This window comes from Microcaecilia unicolor, chromosome 3 (genome assembly GCF_901765095.1).
Source record: "Microcaecilia unicolor chromosome 3, aMicUni1.1, whole genome shotgun sequence".
Taxonomy (NCBI): Eukaryota; Metazoa; Chordata; class Amphibia; order Gymnophiona; family Siphonopidae; genus Microcaecilia; species Microcaecilia unicolor.
In genome coordinates this window covers 3,696,294-3,722,363 of record NC_044033.1, presented here as the reverse complement: position 1 = coordinate 3,722,363, position 26,070 = coordinate 3,696,294, and the positions used below count along the sequence as shown (strand labels likewise).

Here is a 26,070-nt window from a genome sequence, read left to right as displayed (position 1 = left end):
CAGTATAAATACCGAATGACATCACAGATGTCAGTTTTATTTTTTTCACGCTGACAGAATGACCCGGTATTTTTTGTTTCTTCAGTCAGTCAGTCAGAATTCAAGAATTGAATTTATCACAGAAATTATTTTTATGTCTCAGAAAAAGACGGGTTTTAAGGGTTGTGCTACCTGCACATGAAAATTATGCATTACTGATACTCATATTCGATGTCTCCGTTGTTTAGGGGAACATCATGATATAAACAATTGTTTTGCTTGTAGGAATATGTCACAAAAATAGCTCGAAATTAGAGCGTTGAAATTGAAACAATATTTGACAGCTTCGCAGTCAGAGACTTCATCAGTAAGTTCTTCAAAGAAAACCTCAACAGTTATTATCTTTACCAGCATCGACTGGTTCTGTTGTTCTGGAGGATAACATTATCCCTCCTCTCCCCATTGCCTCACAGCCTGGGGATCAGGTGCCTTTAATTCCTGCTCTCCCCCTTGCCTCAGTGCCCGGGGATCAGGACGTCTCTTCATTTAATGGGCAAAATTTGTCATTGTTACAGCAAATGTCTCAGGACGTTTTGCCCAACTCAGATGGCATTTCTAGATGTCAACGTTCCTCGAGGTCGTCTTTCGACTCTCCTTTTGGACGTCCGAATCGACATCAAGGTTGGGATAGTCTATATTGGACCATGACGTCAGGGTCAACTTCGTGCAGCGAGGTCGACGAAGACGTTGGGCATGGTCGTCCATCTCGGCATAGCCATTCTTCTCGTTATGGTTGTCCAAGGGAACATAACCGTCCATCTACAAGACGACGAACATCGACATCTTCTTCGGCTTCTTCACCGGATGCTCCACCAAGCAAACGAAGTCGAGCGAAGTCTCGCCACACTCATAGGTCTCCAGAGCGTTGAGAGTCCAGGCATTAATTCTCTCGTGCCTCTTTCATTGCTCACTCATCTTCTTCTTCTTCTGTTACACAACTGAAATTAATGAATTTACTCACAAAGCTTCTAGAGCATCAGCAGATTGTTAAAGAACCTTCGGGTTCTACCTGTCAAGCTAAGCAAGTTATTTCACCTCAATTGCTTTCATGTACAGCAGCCTCTCTTCCTCACACACCTCATAGGCAGGAGGTGTGGTCTGTATCTCCTTCAAATTCTGTACAGGATAATTTCTCTGTTAAGTCACAAATGAATTCACCAGCCCATTCGTTGGATTCTTCATTCATAACACACAGCCGATTCAGCCAGTGCAGGAAATGCCTTCCACTTCTTCTATGCAGTCTACTCATCAGGAGGAGAGTTTGTCGGTGGAAGATGATTCTTATGCTAAATTTTTACTAAAATTAGTTAATGCATTGAATATTTCTCCGACTCCTCAAGGTGATTTTTCTGAGGATAAAAGATCAGTCACTAAGTACTTAAATTTGGTTAAGCAGTCTATAGCCCTTCCTATACCTCAAGTACTTCAGGACCACCACAAATTGATATGGAATACGCCTTATTCTATTAGACCTACTCAGAGGTCATTAGAGAATAAATATAAAGTTCAAGAACTTTTGAGTCATGGTAAGAGTCAACTTCCCCACGCATCATTGGTGGTGAAATCTGCGATGTGTCGAAATAAGTTGCAGAAGGATATAACTAGCCATCCTCCTCCTAAGGATCTAAAATTTATGGATATATTGGCGAGAAAGAATTTTCAATCTGCTATGCTTTCGGCTCGTATTTCAGTTCATATGTTTCATCAGATAGAATATTTATATACTATTATGGAGGATTTATTTATTTATTACATTTGTACCCCGCGCTTTCCCACACATGGCAGGCTCAATGGGGCTTACATAGTAACAATATGAATCAAAATTACAATCACTTATGCCTCAACAAAATATGCCCCTTTTTCAAGAAATTATGACAAGTTTGGAGGAATCTTCTAAGCAAATGATCCATACCACTCATGATCAGTTTGATACTTCTGTCAGAAGTGCAGCTACCTCAATTGCAACAAGACGATCATCTTGGTTAAGAGCTTCGGCTTTGGGTGAGGATGTTCACGAAAAGGTAGCTGATGCTCCTTGTTCTGGTGATTCCTTATTTGGGGATAGAGTTAAGCAGTTAATTGAAGGTCTCAAGGAAGACTGTACAACACTTGATACCTTGGAGCAGGATAAGCACCAACCTTCTAAATCGAATTAGAAAACGTTACCTTATTTCACCTCTAGAAACAGATTTCAACATCGTAAATCTTTTGCTCATCAGCGTCCTGCTTATAATTTTAAATCTCAGTCTCAACGTTACAATTTTCACAGTAGAGCAGGTAGGGAGAGGCATACTCAGAAACCTGTTCATACACAACAACAACAAAAACTGGCTTCTAGTTTTTGACATTTCTCACTTTCAAAGTCCGGTGGGGGGCAAAATTCAAAATTTTTTCAGTGCTTGGAGTTCGATAACAATAGACAGTTGGATTTTAGATATAGTTCAGAATGGTTATTCCCTCATGTTTTTACAGCCCCCACCGCTTCGATCACCTACACATCTCTATGTCCCAAGTTCCCAGATTCTACAGTTACAACAGGAAGTTTGCAGGCTTCTTCATCACAATGCTATAGAGCCTGTTTCTGCTCACCAGAGAAACAAGGGTTTTTACTCCCGATTTTTTCTTATTCCCAAAAAAGATGGGGGTCTACGAGCAATATTAGATCTCAGACAACTCAACAAATTTCTCACCAAAACAAAAATTTCGGATGACATCTTTGCCTACAATACTTCCTTTGCTACAGCAAGGGGTATGGTTTTCAGCCCTAGATCTTCAAGATGCTTACCTACACATTCCCATTCATACGTCTTCACGACGATTTCTCCATTTTGTGTGTCAGAACCATCATTACCAGTACAAGGTTCTGCCATTCGGCTTAACGTCAGCCCCCAGAGTTTTCTCGAAGTGCGTTATAGCACCAGTAGCTCACTTACATCAGCAAGGGATCATGCTCTTTCCATATCTCGATGACTGGTTGATCGTAGCTCATTCTCCACAAGAAAATCTTCAAGCCTTACGGAGTACCATTCAATTTCTCGAAAGGTTAGGTTTAGAGATAAACTACAGGAAGTCGCATTTGATCCCGATGCAGAGATTAACATTAATCGGTGCAGATCTAATTTCTCAGGATTCTCTAGCAAAGTTACCACACTCTCGAGCTCAGTTGTTGATACAGTTAGTTCAACATCTTCAATCAGTGAACAAGACTACTGACCGCACAATTCTAACCCTTTTGAGACATGGCTTCAACAGTTGCTGTTCTTCTGCTAGCACAACTCCACATGCGTCCTCTGCAGTGGTACTTAAAGAAAAGGTGGATTCAGTATTTACATCCTCTCTCTACAGAAATTCTTCTGTCCAACCATCTCAAACTACAGCTCTTGTGGTGGACGCATCAAGACAATCTCTTGGTGGCAGCTCCTTTTCAGTCGCCTCCACCAACCAAAATCATTACAACGGATGCATCCAAAGTGGGATGGAGAGCACATATGGAGAAATTGTCAACACAAGGTCACTGGACACTTCAAGAGAGATTCTACTCCATCAATCTCCTAGAATTGAGAGCAGTCAGATTGGCTATTTAAACTTTTAAACATTTCCTTCATTTTCAAGTGATTGAAGTACGTACAGAAAATCAGGTAGCCATGTTTTATATAAACAAGCAAGGAGGTATGGGCTCACATCGCTTATGTTGCGAGGCTGTCAGACTATGGACTCTAGTTCTATCTCTGCACTCTGTTATTCAAGTGATTTATCTACCAGGCCGAGAAAACCACATAGCGGATGTATTAAGCAGGAAACATAAACCTCACAAGTGGTCTCTGAAGACCCAGTTATTCAAAACCTTTTTCGTCTTTGGGGTATGCCTCAGGTAGATCTCTTTGCATCCTCACAGAACAAGTGTCGCAAATATTGCTCCAAGTCGCCCTCGCAGAACAAGATAGCCACAGATGCGTTCACTATCCTTTGGAAAAATGCTATTTTTCACACTTTTCCTCCAGTTCCTCTCATTCCAAGAGTATTACAGAAGATCTTCCAAGACGGATCGTCTATAATTCTAATAACACCATATTGGCCGAGACAAACTTGGTTTCCCAAACTAAAACAATTAGCTGTCCTCCAGCCACAGTTTCTTTCTTTGATTCCAGACATATCTCAGAACAAAGGTCAAGTTCTGCATCCAAACCTCAAGAAAGTTTGTCTCACCGCTTGGTATCTTCAAGTAACTCATTAGATACTTCAGTTTTTTCACAACTAGTTCTTAATGTGTTGCTGGCTTCTAGGAAACAGTCAACTAGGCAAGTTTATGCTTCTAAGTGGAGGAGATTTCTGTTATGGTGTAAAGAACATCATATTAATCCAATTTCTTTCTCAATTTCTCCATTATTAGACTATTTTCTCCACCTGTCTAATTCAGGGTTAGCTGCTTCTTCAGTTAAGGTGCACGTTGCAGCTATATCGGTTTTTCATGATCCGATTGATGAGTCCACAGTAATGAGACATCCTATAACTAAACGTTTTTTGAAAGGCTTACTGAATCTTAAACGTCCTGTTCAACTACCTCCAGTGGTATGGGATTTGAATTTTGTTCTGGATAAGCTTATGGAGCCTCCATTTGAGCCGCTTCAGTCGGCTACGCTTCAATTTCTTACTTGGAAGATGCTATTCCTTATCTCTATTACTTCAGTTCGAAGAATTGGAGAGCTTTATGCGCTGGTATATTATGCTCCATATACTTACATTTTGCATGATAAAGCGATACTACGACCTCATCCAAAGTTTCTAGCTAAAGTAGTGTCTTTGTTTCATATGAACCAATCCATTATTTTGCCAGTGTTTTATCCACCTCCGCATCAGACTCCTCAACAAAGTAGATTGATAATGCTCTAGTACAGTCCAACGTATGCAATCTACTTACAACGTACGTCAAGGTTTCATAGACCTTCGCATTTGTTTCTTTCCTACACTATGAAAAAGACAACCAATCTCTAAATGTACTCTTTCTTCATATGTCACTCATTGTATCAATTTCTGCTATTCATCATTGTCTATTCACCATCATGCTTCACCGCCTCATGTCACAGCACATAAGCTGCGTGCTATGGCGGCCTCAGGTGCATATTTGCATAGGGCACCTCTTATTGATATTTGTAGGGCAGCGACATGGTCATCCCTACATACTTTTTCAAAGCATTACTGTCTTGATGTGGCATCACATGCAGATTCTAATTTTGGACTGTCGATTCTTCAGGAGGCAAGGTAAACGACAACTTTCCTCCTCCTATCACAGGCAACAATTTTCTCAATCATGTTTCTTTTGATTGCTGGTGCATTGTTATATGATATGTTTTTGTTACCTGTGTTTGCTTGGCAGTCTTCAGAGGTATGGCTAGAAGATCCTGTCCATGGAAAAATCTTAGTTTCTTACCTGTAACCATTATTGCCAGGGTTGCGGGTTTCCCGCCCAATTGGGCGGGTTTCCGCAAGTGGCTGCAAGAAAATTTTGGCGGCTGCGGGGTGCAGTTTTTTGGGCGGTTTTCCCGTGGCTGCTGTGTGGGTTTGGGCTCTTTTTTTCCGGGGCTTCTATTGGTCCGATGTGGTCCAATAGAAGCTTTTCAGGGGTGGGGTTAATTATGTCAGGGGTGGGGTTAGTGACATGGAAGGCGGGGTTGGTGATGTGGGAGGCGGGGTTTGAGTTTGGGCTGATTTGGGGCTGGGAAATTTTTCCCATCTGGCAATCCTGCCTGTAAGCAGGGCTTTTTTTTGAGGGGGTACTGAGTACCGGCACCTTTTCCACTGTCTGCTAAAGTTGACCTATGGACTCCAAGTTTTAATGAAAGAGCTCAGGCTCTACACACTACTACTTAGCATTTCTATAGCGCTGCCAGGGTTACGCAGCGCTGTACAAGTTTAAACATGGGGAGGGACAGTCCCTGCTCAAGAGAGCTTACAATCTAACGGCAACAGACTACGTAGTCAGTGTAGGTAACAGGCATGGGGAAGGTGGTTAGGCGCCAAAAGCAAGGGAGAAGAGATGGGCCTTGAGTAAGGACTTGAAAATGGGCAGGGAGGGCGCATGGGCTCAGGAAGTCTGTTCCAGGCATAAGGTGCTGCGAGGCAGATAGATCCTGTGACTGGTTGCAGGGGGCCTGGATATTGTGAGGTGGGTCCCTCAGTGATCATCCCACCCCGGAAGGGTGGCCTAGCATTTGAGTACCGGCACCTTATTTGCTAGAACAAATGGACTGGCTGTAACGGTAGTTTTCCGTGGGCAAAGGATCTTCTAGCCCCACAATCCCTCTCTACCGTCGTCGTAGCTATACTTAGTAAACTAACTGACTTGTTATCAGTGATGATGATGTCATTCGGTATTTATACTGGATATCTGGGCGGGAATGCGCTAACTTTGTTACTTTGACTTTTAAAGCGTTCCTATTGGATAGCCGTGTGACGCACGTCATCGTGGCGTCTATTCAGAGGGTGTGGCTAGAAGATCCTTTGTCCATGGAAAAAACTACCGTTACAGCCAGGTAAGAAACTGTAAGATGTCACTGAGCGACAGTCTCGCACACACTCCCACGGGACCTACGTGACGTCCACGCGCCGCCAGCGAATCCCTTCTCCTCTTGTAACTGTTGTTCGAGGCTCGTCGTCCTCCGCAATAGGCTCCGCCCCCCGCCGCTGCTTTGAATCTTTTCTCCGTTCGGCGCCCCGCCCAGACGTCACTTCCTGTTTCCGGTTTGGCGCGAGCCTCGGAAGGAGAGAACGAAGTCGTTGTTGTGTCAGGAGAGAGACTGGGACGGGGCAGCGGAGCAGGAAGTGGGAGCCTCAGTCAGGTAGGAGTTTGAGGAGAGAGAGAGAGAGAGTCGGGGCCACAAACCGCTCAAGGTTCCAGACTGAGAGACGACTGGCGAATATCCTGAAAAGCAGACGAAGCCTAAGACTCCTACTGGCGCCTGCAAAGCAAAGTTGTCAGGAGGGTCACTGCCCCCCCCCCCAGACCCATCTACCCCCCCCCCCATATGCACCTTTGGCACTGCTGAGGGCCCTGGGGGTCTGGCTGGAACAATACACTCTACACTATCTTAGGAACCTCACACTAATATCACACAAGTGAATTATGATGGTATAACTTACACAGGATGCCTGAGAAAATTAGGGAAGGGACAGTTAAACCTGTTTCAGCCAGAAGATTATTATTATTTATTGCATTTGTAGCCCACATTTTCCCACTTATTTGCAGGCTCGATGTGGCTTACATAGATTTGTTAATATTGTCATTTCAGGATAGATACAGTTAATAATGTGTAGCTATTAAAGAAGGGAAAAAGAAGAAGAGATTGGTTAGAGTAGATATAGAGTTCGGTTGTTAATAATTGAGTGGGTTGATGACTGCAGAAAAAGACCTGCATGGTCCATCCAGTCTGCCCAAGACAAACTCATATGTGTATACCATACCTTGAATTTGTACCTGTCCTTTTCAGTCTGCCCAGCAGTATTTCCCGCCTCCCAACCACCAGTCCCGCCTCCCATCACCGGCTCTGGTACAGACCGTATAAGTCTGCCCTCCCCTATCCTTGCTTCCCAACCACCACCCCCTCTTCCCCCCCAACTGCTCCGCCACCCATTCAGCTAAGCTTCTGAGGATCCATTCCTTCTGCACAGGATTCCTTTATGCATATCCCACGCATATTTGAACTCCGTTACCGTTTTCATCTCCACCACCTCTTGCGGGAGGGCATTCCAAGCGTCCACCACCCTCTCCATGAAAAAATACTTCCTGACATCTTTCCTGAGTCTGCCCCCCTTCAATCTCATTTCATGTCCTCTCGTTCTACCGCCTTCCCATCTCTGGAAAAGATTTGTTTGCGGATTAATACCTCTCATTGTAGGCCTTACACAGGATGCCTGAGAAAATTAGGGAAGGGACAGTTCAACCTGTTTCAGCCAGAAGATGGGGACCAGCTACCTCTCTGTTAAAATCTCATACCGCTGCAGGCCCTCTCAGTCTTTAAACCGTGTTCTCACATATTCACAGTTATCCGTGCTTTGCTACTGGCTTATTTACCACCTTTATTTCTTTGTTTAAAGTTACAACTAACTATGCTTTCTATTAGCAATGAATATAAAATACAAACAAATTTTCACTCAATTACTTTCATACCAAGCTGTGAAAATCTGGAACTCCTTATACTCCTTCCCAGGAACTCCGTTCACTAGGCAAATCTCTCCTAATTGCACCCTTCTCCTCAATTGCTAACTCCAGACTCCAATCCTTTTATCTCCAATCCTTATGCTTGGAACAGACTTCCTGAGCCATCCCTGGCTACCTTCAAATCCGGGCTAAAGGCCTACCTGTTTGATGCTGCTTTTGACTCCTAACTTGTCACTTGCTTGTAACCTTTACCTTGTCTTCCTCTCTTCAATAGCCCTTTCCCTATGTATCCTTCTGTCTGTCCTACTCTTATCCTTATTGGTCCTATCTGTCCTGATTTAGATTGTAAGCTCTTTTGAGCAGGGACTGTCTTCGTGTTCAATTGTGAAGCGCTGCGTACAACTGGTAGCGCTATACAAATGATTTATAGTAGTAGTAGTAACTTTTCTAAAGCGCATGTAATTCTGATTCAGTCTATCTAAACAATATCTGGATAGTAGGCTGTGAAAAGTATAAGGCTGTTTATAGCTATTCCGCATGCTGTTTTAGATTTGTAAATTTTCAATATGTATTTGTTTCTAATCTTTTCATTACTTTTTATTTTTTAGGGCTGTATTACGATTAAAAACTGTAACTTTGATTAATTATATGTTTACCTTTTTTTTTTTTGTTTGTTTGTTTGTTTGTTCTCAACTGTAGCTCCTTGTGACTCTGGGCAAATCACTTAAATCTCCACTGCCCAGTGTCACAAGGAGCTACAAAGAGAGGAAAAATAACATGCAATTAAAATTTTAATCAAAATGCAGCCCACCCTACTGGACACTTAATTTTTCTTTCAATATGCTAATTCCATTGCGTCCCACAGATCAATCCAGAGACTTGTGGGTTATGTCCCTCAACCAGCAGATGAAAATACTCCGGTTTGCTATATGTGGTCATGCGCAGCCATCCAAACTTCAGTATTCTCTCTAGCAGGTGGAGGGTCATACCAGTCCAGCTCTGTAGTGATCTGGCTCCTGTCCCGTTCAGTACTGTTGAGCCTGTAGTGGGGTTGAGGAGCTGTTGTGCAGCTTTGGCTATACCTGGTGGTGACAGGTCCCTTCCCGCCTCCCCTACTAGCCTCCCAAATTTCCTTCTGGGTCTAGGGTCCGGCCCCGTTTCTCTCCTGCCTCTCATAAAGGTTAAAAAAAAAAAGTGTTTGGGGCCGTGTAGGGATACTTCCCTCAGACCAAAATTGGGCGCTGGGCTGAGGTCAGTCGGCTGCGCGTGGGAGGGCTGTGTTGGACGGTAGCTGCAGGGACATGTCAGCTCCGTCTGAGTCTGCTAAGCGCTGCTCGCGGTGTGGGAGCCACAGAGCAGCGTCGGGAGCCTGTGAGGCATGCCTGAAGCAGCAGGCAGTCAAGCGGGAGTTCCAAGCTCGCGGGGCGGGCAGGTCGCAGATCCCTTGGCCCATCACTCGGCGGGGGAAGGCGGTGTTGGGGGCCAAAGTTTTGGCGGGAGCACCATTTCAGCTTTCAGTGTGTGCCCCCGCAGGCGCCATTTTTTCATCACCCCATGTGGTGAGGGCAGATACAGGCAGTGCGCTGGGCGCCCCGCAGGCAGACTTGGCGGGGGGGGGGGGGGAGTTTTGCCCAGACTGTCTTCCTCGGGGGTGGACGAGGCAGCGCTATCCTTTTCCCCGGAGTTTGTGCTTTTGATGCACAGGGCTTTTTAGATGGGGGGGGGGGCTCGCTGCGGCGGACATGCAGTCTTAGACTCTGGGTACCCTGCATGTTTGGAAGCCATGGGCACAGGGTAGGAATTTTCAGGCCCTTCTGACACTGAGGAGGGTCATTGTTCAAGGGATTCCCTGCAAGCACCATCGGAGGGCCTGGAGGAGGGAGAGTTGCTGTCGGGGGAAGGTGATGACCCCACAGCGGTTCAGCTGTTCTGTAGGGATGAACTCCCCTCGTTTATTGTGCAGGCTATGGAAGTGTTAAATATTTCTCCTCCAGACGCAGTTCCTTCAACTAGTGCTGCCCCCTCCATTATGACAGGGACCAAGGGTCCCTCTAGAGCTTTTCATATTCATGAGGCTATGAAAGTGCTGATTGCAGCGCAGTGGGACATGCCTGACACCAGCCTTAGGGTGGCGCGGGCAATGATAAGGCTTTACCCTATGCGCCCGGCGGATGTGTCCTTTAAGATGCCAGCTGTGGACTCCTTGATTACAGCGGTCACAAAAAAGACCACGTTACCAATGGAGGGCGGTACTGCCCTTAGGGACCCCCAGGACCGAAAACTTGAATCCTCACTTAAGTCAGTGTTTGAGGTGACGTCATTATTTTATTTATTTTTTATTGTTACATTTGTATCCCGCATTTTTCCACCTATTTGTAGGCTCAATGTGGTTTACATAGTACTGGAGAGGCGTTTGCAGACTCCGGTGTGGACAAATATAAAGTGGTGTTGTGGTAAGATAAAGTTCATGTGGCACAACCACTTTAGGGCCTCGTATAACGGTTGTGTTATGTCCATTACGTACTTTAGTTTTGTTGTGTTGCAGATATCAGGCATTTATGTTGGATCGGCAGGGTATGCCTTTTTAAACAGGTTAGTTTTTAGTGTTTTCCGGAAGTTTAGGTAATTGTGCGTAGTTTTCAATGCTTTTGGTAATGCGTTCCACAGCTGTGTGCTAATGTAGGAAAACCTGGATGCGTAGGTTGATTTGTATTTGAGTCCTTTGCAGCTTGGGAAGTGCAGATTTAGGTACGTTCGTGTTGATTCGGATGTATTTCTAGTTGGTAGGTCGATCAAGTCTGTCATGTATCCCGGGGCTTCGCCGTAGATAATTTTGTGAACCAGAGTGCAGGTTTTGAAAGCAATAGGGGATAACAGTGTTACATAAAGGATATCATAATCTAATTGTTTAAAATTTTGATTGATATCCTTTATGTAACACTAACTGTTATCCCCCAATCTATTACTTTTACGATTCATTGTAAGCCACATTGAGCCTGCAAAGAGGTGGGAAAATGTGGGATACAAATGCAATAAATAATAATAATGTGTTCTTTGATTGGGGGGGCCAGCGTAGTTTTACGCGGAGGGATTTTTGCGCTTTCAAATCGCGTTTTTCCGAAGATAAGCCTAGCTGCCGTGTTTTGAGCGATCTGAAGTTTCTTTAAGGTTTGTTCTTTACATCCTGCATAGATTCCATTGCAGTAGTCTACATGGCTTAGTACCATTGATTGTATCATGTTGCGAAATGTTTCCCTCGGGAAGAATTGCTTCAGGCGTTTGAGCTTCCACATTGAGTGGAACATTTTCTTTGTTGTGGATGTCACTTGGCTCTCTAGTGTTAGGTAGCAGTCCATTGTAACGCCGAGGATTTTCAGGCTATCTGAGATAGGGAGGGTGTAATCTGGGGTGTTGATGATTGTGGGGTTGTCTGTGCTGTGTTGGGATGAGAGGATGAGACTGTGTTTTTCTTTGTTGAGTTTTAGTTGAAATGCATTAGCCCAAGAGTCCATGATGATCAAGCTGTTCTTGATTTCATTGGTGATTTCTGTCAGGTTAGATTTATAAGGAGTGTATATTGTGACATCATCTGCATAGATGAAAGGGTTAAAGCCTTGGTTGGTTAAGGACTTGGCTAGTGGGGTCATCATTATAGGTTGTAGAGGATCGGTGATAGCAGTGATCCTTGTGGTACTCCACAGTCTGCTTTCCACGGTGATATGTTTGAGTTTGATTTTACTTGATATGTTCTTGAGGTTAGGAAACCCTTGATCCTGTTAAGTAAGTTTCCACCGATCCCGAACTTATCTAGTAATCTTATTAATATAGTATGGTTTACCATGTCGAATGCACTAGACATGTCGAATTGGAGGAGGAGGATGTTTTTGCTTATTGCTATTTCCTGCTTGAATTTGGCTAGACGAGTGAGTAGTACTGTTTCTGTGCTGTGGAGGGGGCAAAAACCTGATTGTGATTCGTGTAATATTGAGAATTTGTTTATATAATCTGCAATTTGTTTGGCTACCATGCTTTCCATCAGTTTGACTAAACGGGATGGATGCTACTGGACGGTAGTTAGTGATTTCATTTGGTTTTTTTCTTGGTGTCTTTTGGTATCGGGGTGAGTGCTGCTCGGCCAAGAGTGGTCATTTGTCATAGTCTCAATTTTGCTCATAAGACAGCTATCCTGCAAGCACTGAGAGGAGGAAAGGATCTGCGTAGCGGTAATCAGAAAGTCTTGTGCTTTCAGGACTACTCGGCTGGAGTAGCTGCTCAGAGAAAGCAATTTTCGTTTATTTGCTCTGAATTGGTGCAGCGCAGTTTTTCTGGTAGTGCTGCATGCTGATTCTGACTTCTTAATTTAACTTTCCAGTTCAGTATTTTGCCTTCATATTTTTTTATTTCTAGTTCCTTGTGTCATGTCTGTTGTGTCATGTGTTTCTTGCGTGATCAAGGTGCAATATTCTGCTAGCGTGTAGTATTTGCAGCCCTTTTTGTTTTGCTTTTTTTTTCACGAGGTAGTGTATTGGTGTTTTAGAGCATGGTGTAATTACAGTTCTGCCTTTTCAAGCATAAGGTTGTAGCTCGTCCTGTCCTTGGAATTAGTGCTGTTATGTTTTAAGGATACGAGTGTGTTTTTGCACAAGTTTGTGTATAGCATTTTGCAGTGGAGAGATTGTGTGTTGGCCTTACTGAGGTGGCACCAAAACGGGTGTAGAGCCTAAATCATGACACAGTACCTCTTGAAGGATCTACATACAGAGCCTATGCATTTCTAAGGTCAACACTGGCATGGTATGGGAAAGGGGATGGGGAAATACTACTGGAGAGGAAGAGGGAGTGCTGGGTAAGGAGGAAGGAAGGCAGGAAGGAAGGGAGAAAGAGCTGGCTTTATATCTCATACATATTCATTATGGTTATTTCCAAAAAAAAGTCAGCTCTTTTTCCCTTCCTTCTTCCTTCCTCCATATTAGCATATTCATTTGAATATATATATATATATATATATATATATATGCAAATGAATATGCTAATATGTTCAGCCCCATCCTTTGCCCCCCCAAATGAAACAGTCAAACTACGCCCATGGCGTTGGCTGTAAATCCAGGTACTCAAAATCTTTGGTCCGGGGGTTTTTCGTTGAAGTGGGCGGTTAAATCTTTTAGATATCTAGGTATTCTTCTAGCAGCTCACACGGAAACGCTATATAACTTAAATATAAACCGGCTGCTAGTACAAACTGACCGGCAATTAGATTTTTGGAGTGCGCTGACTTTGCCTCTAATGGGTCGTATATGCCTTATTAGAATGGTGATTTTGCCTCATTGGCTATATGTCTTGCAGACATTGCCGCTAAGGCTGTTATAAAAAGACATTAAGCACTTTTATCCTCTAGTGACGAGATTTTGTTGGGTGAAAAAAAAAGCTAAGGTCCAACTAAAGTTGTTGTTGGGAGGGTGGAGACAAGAGGGATTGAGAGACTTCCTAATCTTAAGTACTATAATATGGCATGTCTTTTGAGACAAGTGAGGGATTGGGTTTTTTCATCGAGTGACCATACTCCCCTTAGATTAGAAGAAGCTTACTTTAGCCCATACAAACTTATAACACTACTCCACACACAGGAAGCTTTGTTGCCACAGTCACTTCGGAATAGCATACTTTTGCTGCCTTTAAGGGATTCGTGGCGACTAATAGGGACGTGGCTGGGGGGAGATCTGAGAATTACAGAATTACTTACTATTAAAGGCAATCCAATGTTTTTGCCAGGGTTAGAGAATCCAGCCTTCACACACTGGGAGCAGATGGGTTTAAGTAGCTTAGATGCAGTCATGGGAATGGATGAGGAAATCATTGCTTCAACTGATGCCTCCTGCAGCTGGTGGATGGGGGGATACCTTTGCTTATCGTCAGATAAAACATTTTGTGCAGTCACTAGATAAAAAAGCATTAAAGTATAATCTAGGGGAGAAGATCAAGTTGTTCTTTGATGAAATTTCTGAGGAGGCCCCTTCTAATTCATGCATCCAGCAGAGGATTTGGAGCCTGACGCCCGGGAAGGAGCTAGCCCAGCTTCGACAGAGATGGGAAAAGGATATGGGAATAGACTTGATATCCTGGGACATTGTAGCACACTTAAAAGGTATACCTCGATTAATTAGTGGAGCTGGTAATACATCGAGCATATTTTACTCAAGTCCAATTGTATAGGGCGGGGGGGGTTCGATCAGCAATTTGTTTGAAATGTAACATGTCAGATAATATTTTTTATCATGCATTCTGGGGATGTGAAATCGTACAGAGCTACTGGACGCGAGTAGCATCCTTTTTGTCTTCCTTGCTGTCCTGTAGGATTGAAGGAACATCGTTTCAGTTAATATTGAACTATCTGGGAGCATTTCAAGGTCTCAGTGCGGATGGTTTATTACTGTGTCGCAAACTCTGCCTTACTGCGAGAAAATGCGTGTTGCAGTATTGGCCCTTGGTGGATGCCCCTGAATTCTGGCATTGGCGTAATCAAGTACATCAGTTAATGTCATGGGAGGCAAGGGGTTCATGTCGACTTAAAGCACGCTTTTTAAAGATTTGGGGATGCCTGCTGGACGCTTTAACTCAGAGAGGAAGAAGTCTTATTCTTAATACATTGTGAAAAAGGAATAGTGTATGGCTTGGGTTCTGTTTAAAGCATATATCATCATGAGCAGGGGGTGGGGAGGGTGGGCTAGGGAGAGATCAGTAGATGGGAGGGGGTAGATATGATGGGGAGTAAGGGAAGCATATCGGTTAAAGGAGGGTTGATAATTCTTGTTAAAACATACTATTGGTAGCCTTGAGTTTGATAGTAATGTAGAAATCATAAGTAATTGCTGTTTAGACTTTGACTATTTGGACTGGAGTGGTACCCCTAAATGAAAAGCTGAATCATAATGGGGGGGGGGGGGGGGGGGGATAACAATGATAAAATATTGATGACTGCTGGTATTGTTACACATTTGTTTTTCCTGTGTTTGATAAAGCATTACTGTACTTCTGGAGAGTTGGAATTATATAATTTGACGTGTCATCAATAAAAAATTGTTGAACCAAAAAAAAAGGGGGGCTGGTGGGTAGATATTACGAAGGAGTAAAGAAGATTTTTAGGCCAGATCATTCCAATTTATGGTGGTTAAATGGAGCCAGAACATTGGAGATTACTCTGTAGACGACTTCTAAAGTTAAGTTTACAGACTGGCTGTAAAGTTATAGAAAGCATGCAGCTCTTTAGGGTTACATTATAAGTTTCTATTTTGTGCTTGTATATCCACCCTTCCAAAGCAAAAAAAAAAAAAAGGGATTTCCTACTGATGGGAACTGTCTGGATGCTACAAACATTGTGTTTGGATTGGCCTATTGATTTATGACTTTTGGAAGACTGGAGTCATTTGAGTGTGACCTATAATCAAATGTGGACTCCCACCCCACATAGACGTTTGCTGGATCTTATGGATGATATTGTAGAGGGGACTGGTGTTTCAGAGCTTTTTCTTTGCAAAATGTTGTTTGAATGCTAAGCGGTGCATCCTATTGCAATGGGTATATGTTGACCCACCAGTTTGACAACTTTGGTGTAATCAGATAGTAACGTAGTAGATAAGTATATAAGTAATGCCACACTGGGAAAAGACCAAGGGTCCATCAAGCCCAGCATCCTGTCCACGACAGCGGCCAATCCATGCCAAGGGCACCTGGCGAGCTTCCCAAACGTACAAACATTCTATACAATCAAGCCATTGTGACATCACTAATGAGGTTGGCTCTTATTGGTGGAATGAGCCACTATGACATCACAATAGGTTAAATCACTGCTCTATGTAATAAAAGTGAGCCAAGTAGAGGACATAAGTACATAAGTAATGCCACACTGGGAAAAGACCAAGGGTCCATCGAGCCCAGCATCCTGTCCACGACAGCGGCCAATCCAGGCCAAGGGCACCTGGCAAGCTTCCCAAGCGTACAAACATTCTATACATGTTATTCCTGGAATTGTGGATTTATCCCAAGTCCATTTAGTAGTGGTTTATGGACTTGTACTTTAGGAAACCATCTAACCCCTTTTTAAACTCTGCTAAGCTAACCGCCTTCACCACATTCTCCGGCAACGAATTCCAGAGTTTAATTATGCGTTGAGTGAAGAAATATTTTCTCCGATTTGTTTTAAATTTACTACACTGTAGTTTCATCGCTTTCCCCCTAGTCCTTGTATTTTTGGAAAGCGTGAACAGATGCTTCACATCCACCTTTTCCACTCCACTCATTATTTTATGTACCTCTCTCATGTCTCCCCTCAGCCGTCTCTTCTCCAAGCTGAAATGCCCTAGCCTCCTTAGTCTTTCTTCATAGGGAAGTCGTCCCATCCCCGTTCTTTCTTGAGATGCGACGACCAGAATTGAACACAATACTCAAGGTGCAGTCGCACCATGGAGCGATACAACGGCATTATAACATCCTCGCACCTGTTTTCCATACCTTTCCTAATAATACCCAACATTCTATTCGCTTTCCTAGCCGCAGCAGCACACTGAGCAGAAGATTTCAGTGCATTATCGACGATGACACCCAGATCCCTTTCTTGGTCCGTAACTCCTAACGTGGAACCTTGCATGACGTAGCTATAATTCGGGTTCTTTTTCCTACATGCATCACCTTGCACTTGCTCACATTAAATGTCATCTGCCATCATCTGCCATTTAGCCTCCCAGTCGCGTAAAGTCCTCTCGTAATTTTTCACAATCCTGTCACGAGTTAATGACTTTGAATAACTTTGTGTCATCAGCAAATTTAATTACTTCGCTAGTTACTCCCATCTCTAAATCATTTATAAATATATTAAAAAGCAGTGGTCCTAGCACAGACCCCTGAGGAACCCCACTAACTACCCCTCTCCATTGTGAATACTGCCCATTTAACCCCACTCTCTGTTTCCTATCCTTCAACCAGTTTTTAATCCAAAATAGGACATTTCCTCTTATCCCATGACCCTCCAATTTCCTCTGTAGCCTTTCATGAGGTACCTTGTCAAACGCCTTTTGAAAATCCAGATACACAATATCAACCGGCTTCCCTTGGTCCACATGTTTGTTTACTCCTTCAAAGAATTGAAGTAAATTGGTCAGGCAAGATTTCCCCACACAAAAGCCGTGCTGATTTGGTCTCAGTAATCCATGTCCTTGGATGTGCTCTGTAATTTTGTTTTTAATAATAGCCTCTACCATTTTCCCCGGCACCGACGTCAGACTCACCGGTCTATAATTTCCCGGATCTCCCCTGGAACCTTTTTTGAAAATTGGCGTTACATTGGCCACCCTCCAATCTTCCGGTACCACGCTCGATTTTAAGGATAAATTGCATATCACTAACAGATGGCAGAAAACGACCTGCACGGTCCATCCAGTCTGCCCAACAAGATATATGTGCTACTTTTTGTGTATACCTTACCTTGATTTGTATCTGCCATTTTCAGGGCACAGACCGTAGAAGTCTGCCCCGCCTCCCACCACCGGGTCTGCCACCCAATCTTGGCTAAGCTGCTGAGGATCCCTTCCTTCTGAACAGGATTCCTTTATGTTTATCCCACACATGTTTGAAATCACAGTTTTCATCACCACCACCTCCCACGGGAGGGCATTCCAAGTATCCACCACACTCTCAGTGAAAAAATACTTCCTTACATTTTTCTTGAGTCTGCCCCCCTTCAATCTCATTTTGTGTCCTCTAGTTCTTCTGCCTTCTCATCCACGGAAAAGGTTCGTTTGCGGATTAATACCTTTCAAATATTTGAACGTCTGCATCATATCACCCCTGTTTCTCTTTTCCTCTAAGGTATATTCAGATCAGCAAGTCTCATACTTCTTGTAACGCCCATACCATTCTTGTAGCTTTTCTTTGCACCGCTTCAATTCTTTTTACATCCTTAGCAAGATATGGCCTCCAAAACTGAACACAATATTCCAGGTGGGGCCTCACCAACAACTTATACAGGGGCGATGCATGAATTATTGGGAATGGAATGGATGTCAATACTAGGGGCCACGAAGCAGTTTGTGAAAATGTGGGACCCCCTACCTTCGTACATTAACAATGAGGGTGCGCTCCGCTTTATTGAATACCCTGGCGTGTTGATGGGCGGATTTTGTTTCTGCTTGGTAGCATAAGCTTCTATGTGAGTCATGGACTTAATACAGATTTAGAATACCTAGGGCAGTGATGGCGAACCTATGGTGGGAGGGAGGCCTGATGCTGGGTGCTGCTGCTGCGTGCTCGGTGGGTGGGAGGCCTGGTGCTGGGTGTGTGGGTGGGTGGGAGGGAGGCCTGATGCTGGATGCTGCTGCGTGCTGGGTGAGAGGGCGGCTGGGTGGTGGGTGGGAGGGCGGCCTGATGCTGGGTGGGAGGGCAGGGGGGAGAGGAGGGTGGCTGGACATGGATGGAGGGTAAGAAATGAAGAAGAAAGGAGGAAAGTAAAGAAATAAATGGAAAGGAAACCCTGGAAATGGAGTTAAGAGAACAGATAGAGAGCAGCAGAATCAGCGACTAGGACCAATATGGATAGAAAAACAAAATCACCAGACAACAAAGGTAGAAAAAATCATTTTATTTTCATTTTAGTGTTTGGAATATGTCCAATTTGAAAATTTACATCTGTTGTCTTATTTTGCCCTGGGTATACTGGAGCTGTAACAGCTTGTAGAAATGATTTATAATGAAAGAAAATCATGTTATTTTTTTCTCCTATACTAGTATAATATTTTCAGTGATGTCTGTTTATATGCGCCATGGCTGGTGTAAAGGGTGTGGCTATCATAGGGGTCGAGTCATATGTGGTGACCCCGCCCATAATTAGATTTTGGGTTGCTGTTTGGGCACTCGGTCTCTGAAAGGTTCGCCATCACTGACCTAGGGCCATATTTGTTCAGAAGCAGTGCTTGGGGTTTGGAGGAGTATGGGGTGTGGTGGAAGGAATCTGGGGTTAGTGGGGGGGGGGAGGAGTGAAAACAGAAAAAGTGGTGTTGCCATTATTACTGTTTGTTTTTGTCTTTGCTGTGGTGACAGCATTAATTATGGTTCTGTTATTTATGGATGAACTCAATAAAGATATTTCAAATAAAATACAGGTTGCACTAGGCAAACCAAGTGATCCTTTAATCCTGCAAATTATTTGAATGCTTTAGAGCTATGTCTGTTTCTTCTAATCAAATGCTGCATATTTCTGTCCAGTTCAGTTTGTATTTTATAAATTATAAAAACAAAAAAACCTTAACGTTACTTTGTGTCACCGTTGGCACATTGCACTTGCTTTCAAAATGGCATAAAAATTCCAGGTAATACCTGCATCTTAACATAACTGTTATTTGCTAAGACAGTTTTGCTTACTTCAGTCTGGATGACAGATTTTTAAAATACTTCTCCAAGGACATGCAAGGACTTCTCAAATATGGGTGGTGTCCCCAGTGAAGCCCTAGTGTGGTCGCTGGCCAGCATTCTATAACTTCTAGAAGCCTTTGGTAGGCCCCCACTGCGCACATGCAAGTGCCTTCCTGACTTACATGAGACCTGCAGTTTCACTTCCTCTACGGAGTAATGAAAATGCATTTTTTTGCGAGTATTTCTGTTCAGAGATTCTCTCTCATTCTCTCTCTCTCTCTCATATTCTCTCTCTCATTCTCATTTTTCCATGGCTTGTAACCTTGGACCAGTGGATTCTTCAAATTATCCGGGATGGTTACCCCTTAATTTTGCATCAGTCGCCTCCAAATTGTCCACCCAGAGCATCCAAGAACAGCTCTCAGCACCAGGAAGTGCTTGCAGAGGAACTCTTCCCTTCTAAAGGCCCATGCAGTCAAACCCATTCCACTAGGGGAAGAAGGGAATGGGATTGTATTCCAAGTACTTTCTTGTGCCCAAAATGATTGGGGGGATTTTGTCCCATCCTAGAATTAAGGGCCATGAAAAGTTCAGGATTTCCCTGGGCATCTTCTTCCCATGGTTCCGAACAAGATTGGCTATGCTTTCTGGACTTAAAGGGGGCTTACACCCACATCCAGATACTTCCTGCGATTGGAATGTATCTCAGATTTTGAGTAGGGTCCAGTATCGTGTTCTGCCGTTTGGCCTTGGGTCCACCCAAGAGTCTTTACAAAATGTTTTGTAGTAGTTGCAGCATTGCTACACAGACTGGGAGTGCACGTGTTCTCCTGCTTAGACAGGTGGCTGGTTGAGAGCACATCAAGAGAAGGTGCTCAAGAATCAACGCAGAAAGCTATTTGGGTATTTGAGTGTTGGAGCTACTTGGCTTTGTCATCAGCTACTCAGTCCCACCTGCTCCAAAACCAGCAATTGGAGTACATAAGAGCCCTGCTAGACACAGTTGACGCTTGGGCCAACCCTTCTCAAGTGAGGATGGATGCACTCTTTTGCATCACTCACCAGATTGGCAGCAGCCAGCAGGTGACAGCTTGGCAGATGTTGCTAGGCCTCTTGGCCTCCAATGTGCATGTCTCACTGGTGGTATGAGTTCATTTGCAAGATGCCCAGTGGATCCTGGTTTCCCAGTGGTGTCAGGCCACAGGAAATCTCAGGAATGCCATCTTGGTCATCCCAGAGTTGAAACAATCTCTCCTCTAGTGGACAGTTCAGACCAATTTGACTTGGATACTTCTATTCCAGATTTCTCCTCAGAAAATTCTGACCACAGATGCATCCAACCTGAGATAGGGTGCTCATGTAGATGGGCTTCACCCCCAGGGACTCTGGTATGCTCAGGAGAGTCAGCTTCACATCAGTCTCCTGGAGTTATGGAATGCTCTAAAGTCCTTCAGAGATTGGATTTTGAACCAAATTGTTCTCATTCAAACAGACAATCAGGTTGCAATCTAGTATCTTAGCAAGCAGGTAGTGGTGCTGCTGGTGGTGGTGGTGGTGGTGGGGGGGGGAGTTATGAGATCCTTCTTACTAGCATATACGCCTATGCCCGCTACCAGACAGCACCAGCATATTTTGCTTTTCGTTTCATGAGTATCTCGGAGGTGCATCTGTAAACGTCAGATTCAGGACCCCTGAGGAAGGCCTGTTGGCTGAAACACGGACCGTGTAGGGTCCCAATAAACTTTTCTGGTGCTCTTACTCCCTATGGTCTACACAAAACCATGCAGCACAGAATCAAGCCAATTTCACACCACTGCCTCCAAGGATAAAACCACCTAGGAATAGATGGTTCACAGTAGGCTCAGGAAGACTTCACTATGTGCAACAGAGGCATCCGCCCTCACAAATGTTGCCCCTACAGAATTTTTTTGCTCCATTACAGCATGGTTATGATCCTGAAAATAGAACTGAGGCAGAAGAGAAAGAAATGAAGTTGGAACAAAAGGATATGAAGGTACCCAAAGAGAAAAGACAACCCCAAATCACAAATGTTGAAGCACATACCAGGAAATGTACATGGAAAGCGATGGCCACAAATGCTCGCAGTCTAAGTAATAAAGTTCATGACCTTCAAGCCCTGATGTTGGAGGCAGACTTAGACATTGTTGCAATCACGGAGACGTGGCTAAATGGTTCGCATGAATGGGATGCAAACATACCAGGCTATAATCTGTTTAAGAAGGATAAAGAGAGTCGTAAAGGTGGAGGAGTAGCTCTATATGTGAGAAATGATATCACGGCGACCGAAATGACAGGGACATGGGGAAAGGAAGAAGCGATATGGATCACCTTAAAAAGAGAGGATAGAACCTCTATACACGTGGGTGTTGTCTACAGACCTCCGAAACAATTGGAGGAACTAGATGAAGACTTGATCGCAGATATTCAAAAGTTGGGAAACAAGAGAGAGGTGCTGTTGCTGGGAGATTTCAATCTGCCGGATGTAGATTGGAAGGTTCCGTCTGCGGAATCGGAAAGAAGTAGAGAGATCGTGGATGCTTTACAAAGCGGTTTGCTCAGACAAATGGTGACGGAACCCACGAGGGAGGGAGCGACGCTGGATCTGGTGCTCACAAATGGGGATAGCGTGTCAAATATCCGAGTGGGTGCCCACCTGGGCAACAGTGACCATCAAACGGTTTGGTTTGATATTACAGCTAAAGTGGAGAGCGGCCACTCAAAACTCAAAGTTCTGGATTTCAAGCGTGCTGACTTTAGTAAAATGGGGGAATACCTGAGGAAGGAGATGATGGGCTGGGAGGAAATATGAGAAGTGGAAGGACAGTGGTCCAGGCTGAAAGAAGCTATAAATAAGGCCACGAACCTTTATGTAAGGAAAGTAAATAAAAGCAAGAGAAAAAGGAAACCGATATGGTTCTCCAAGCAAGTGCCTGAGAAAATAAAGGCTAAAGAGTTGGCGTTCCAGAAATACACAAAAACTAAAGAAAAGGAACATGAGGAGGAATACAGGATGAAACTGAAAGAAGCCAAGACAGAGATACGTCTGGTGAAAGCGCAAGCGGAAGAACAAATGGCTAGAAATGTAAGGAGGGATGACAAAAATTTCTTCAGGTATATAAGTGAAAGGAGAATGACTAAAAAGGGAATTGTGAGACTAAAAGATACTGCGAACCGCTATGTGGATAATGATGAAGAAAAAGCAAATTTGCTAAATAGATACTTTTGTTCTGTTTTCACAGAAGAAAATCCTGGAGAAGGACCGCGATGGACTGCAAAAAGTATAAATGAGATTGAAGTGGATAGAGCACCGTTCACGGAAGAGAGTGTGTATGAACAGCTTGAAAAGCTAAAGGTAGATAAAGCCATGGGACCGGATGGGATCCACCCCAGGATATTGAGGGAGCTCAGAGAGGTTCTGGCGGGTCCTCTTAAAGATTAGTTTAACATATCCTTGCAGACGGGAGAGGTTCCGAAGGGTTGGAGAACAGCGGAGGTGGTCCCTCTTCACAAGAGTGGTGATAGGGAAGAAGCTGGAAACTACAGGCCGGTAAGCCTCACTTCGATTATTGGAAAAATAATGGAAGTGATGCTGAAGGAAAGGATAGTGAATTTCCTGGAAGCCAATAAGTTGCAAGATCTGAGACAACATGGTTTTACCAAAGGAAAATAGTGCCAAACGAATCTCATTGAGTTTTTTGATTGGGTGACAGGAGAATTGAATCAGGGACGAGCTACGGACGTAATCTACTTAGATTTCAGCAAAGCTTTTGACACGGTTCCCCACAGGAGGCTCTTAAATAAACTAGATGGGCTGAAGATAGGACCCGAAGTGGTGAACTGGATTAGGAACTGGTTGACGGACAGAAGCCAGAGGGTGGTGGTGAATGGAGTTTGTTCGGAGGAGGGAAAGGTGAGTAGTGGCGTGCCTCAGGGATCGGTGCTGGGACCGATTCTGTTCAATATATTTGTGAGTGACATTGCCGAAGGGTTACAAGGTAAAGTTTGCCTATTTGCGGATGATACTAAGATCTGCAACAGAGTGGACACCCGGGAGGGAGTGGAAAACATGAAAAAGGATCTGAGGAAGCTAGAAGAATGGTCTAAGGTTTGGCAATTAAAATTCAATGCGAAGAAATGCAAAGTGATGCACTTAGGGAATAGAAACCCTCTGGAGATGTATGTGTTAGGCGGGGAGAATCTGATAGGTACGGACGGGGAGAGGGATCTTGGGGTGATAGTATCTGAGGATCTGAAGGCGACGAAACAGTGTGACAAGGCGGTGGCCGTAGCTAGAAGGTTGTTAGGCTGTATAGAGAGAGGTGTGACCAGCAGAAGAAAGGAGGTGTTGATGCCCCTGTATAAGTCGTTGGTGAGGCCCCACCTAGAGTATTGTGTTCAGTTTTGGAGGCCGTACCTTGCGAAGGATGTAAAAAGAATTGAAGCGGTGCAAAGAAAAGCTACGAGAATGGTATGGGATTTGCGTTACAAGACGTATGAGGAGAGACTTGATGACCTGAACATGTATACTCTGGAAGAAAGGAGAAACAGGGGTGATATGATACAGACGTTCAAATATTTGAAAAGTATTAATCCGCAAACAAACCTTTTCCGGAGGTGCGAAGGCGGTAGAACGAGAGGACATGAAATGAGATTGAAAGGGGGCAGACTCAAGAAAAATGTCAGGAAGTATTTTTTCACGGAGAGAGTAGTGGATGCTTGGAATGCCCTCCCGCGGGAGGTGGTGGAAATGAAAACGGTAACAGAATTCAAACACGCGTGGGATAAACATAAAGGAATCCTATTCAGAAGGAATGGATCCTAAGGAGCTTAGCCGAGATTGGGTGGCAGAGCCAGCCGGTGGTGGGAGGCGAGGATAGTGCTGGGCAGACTTATACGGTCTGTGCCAGAGCCAGTGGTGGGAGGCGGGGCTGGTGGTTGGGAGGCGGGGATAGTGCTGGACAGACTTATATGGTCTGTGCCCTGAAGAGGACAGGTACATATCAAAGTAGGGTATACACAAAAAGTAGCACATATGAGTTTATCTTGTTGGGCAGACTGGATGGACCAAGTCTTTTTCTGCCGTCATTTACTATGTTACTATGTATGGTCCTTTTCTGGTCTGTTTTGATTCATCTTCCGCCCTTTCTGTGGTTTTCATTTTATTTTACGGGAGTTTTGGACCATCCTACCTGTTGTGTCAGAAGGCCGTCGTTATGTGGCAGTAGGCTACCAGTCATGACATGGTGCTCAGAGCCACATACCTGGCAGGAAAAGACAGTCTGGTAGACAGACTGAGCAGGGTGATTCAACTGCACAAGTGGTTTCTCAGTATCAGTGTTGCCCACAAGATCTGAATGTGGGGCTCCCCCTCGGTGGACCTGTTTGCCATTAATTTCAACAACAAAATCCCTCAGTACTGTTCCAGACTCAGATCACATGATAGGCTGGCATCAAATACCTTCTGTGTGCATATCCGCCAATACCCCTGATAGGGAAGACTCTGCTGAAACTCAAGTAGGACTGGGGAACCATGATCTGTATTGCACTTTATTGGCCAGAGCAGATTTGGCTCTTTCTGGAGTTTTCCTCCAAAGAACCTTGTTGATCAGAATATTTTCCGACCCTCCGCATGCAGCCTGGATGTTGAGAGCATAGAATTTGCCTTCCTTTAACTGCCTGAGGATGTCTCCAAGATCTTGCTGACTTCCAGGAAAGATTCCACTAAGTGGTGTTTCTATACTTTGAGGTTTGCCGTCCGTTGTGAGGGTAAGGCCCAAGATCCTTTCTCTTGCCAGGCACAAAAACTGCTTGAGTACCTTCTCTGAGTCTGATCTAAAAACCAATTCTGTAAGGCTTCATCTCAGTACAATTGGTGCTTACCATCGCTGTATAGTCTCTATACAGCCTCTAATTCATTTTATGAGAGGTTTGCTTCTGTCAACGCCCTCCTGAATGTTGTCCTCACCCATCTGATGAACACGCCTCCTGAGCCACATTGGTTCTTGTCATCTGATGTACCTAACCTGGAAGGTATAATTTTTGGTCGCGGTCACTTCAGCTCATAGTGTCATTGAGTTTCAGGCCCTAGTAGATGATCCACTTTACATAAGATTTCATCATAACACAGCAGTTCTCTGCATTCGTCCCAAGGTACTGTTGGGAGTTCCATCTTAACCAGTCGATTGTTCTACCAGCATTTTTCCCAGAACCTCATGCTCATCCTGTTGAAAGCACACTATACACTTTGGACTGCAAGAGAGCCTTAGCCTTCTGTCAGGAGTGGACTAAAGCCCGTAAACCACCCAGCGTTTTGTTTCTTTTGACCCAAATAGGATGGGGGCTGCTGTTGGTAAACACTTTATCCAGTTGGCCAGCAGACTGTATCTCCTTTACTTATGCCTAGGCTGGGCTGACTCTAGAGGGTCATGTCATGGCTCAGAGCTGTGGATGCGTCGGTA

At 44.2% G+C, this 26,070-nt stretch overlaps 1 protein-coding gene across 4 annotated transcripts in view; it reads left to right on the top strand.

Annotated features, from left to right (window-relative positions):
* Positions 1-6,776: 6,776 nt before the first annotated feature.
* LBR (lamin B receptor) overlaps positions 6,777-26,070 on the top strand; it is a 130,713-nt gene continuing 111,419 nt past the window's right edge. Inside the window, exon 1 of one of the 4 annotated variants that reach the window (XM_030195710.1) lies at positions 6,777-6,868. The gene's annotated coding sequence lies outside the window, so the exon portion shown is untranslated. Of the gene's footprint in view, positions 6,876-26,070 lie in introns of all 4 variants that reach the window. The other 3 variants (XM_030195711.1, XM_030195709.1, XM_030195708.1) reach the window with 3 other exon arrangements.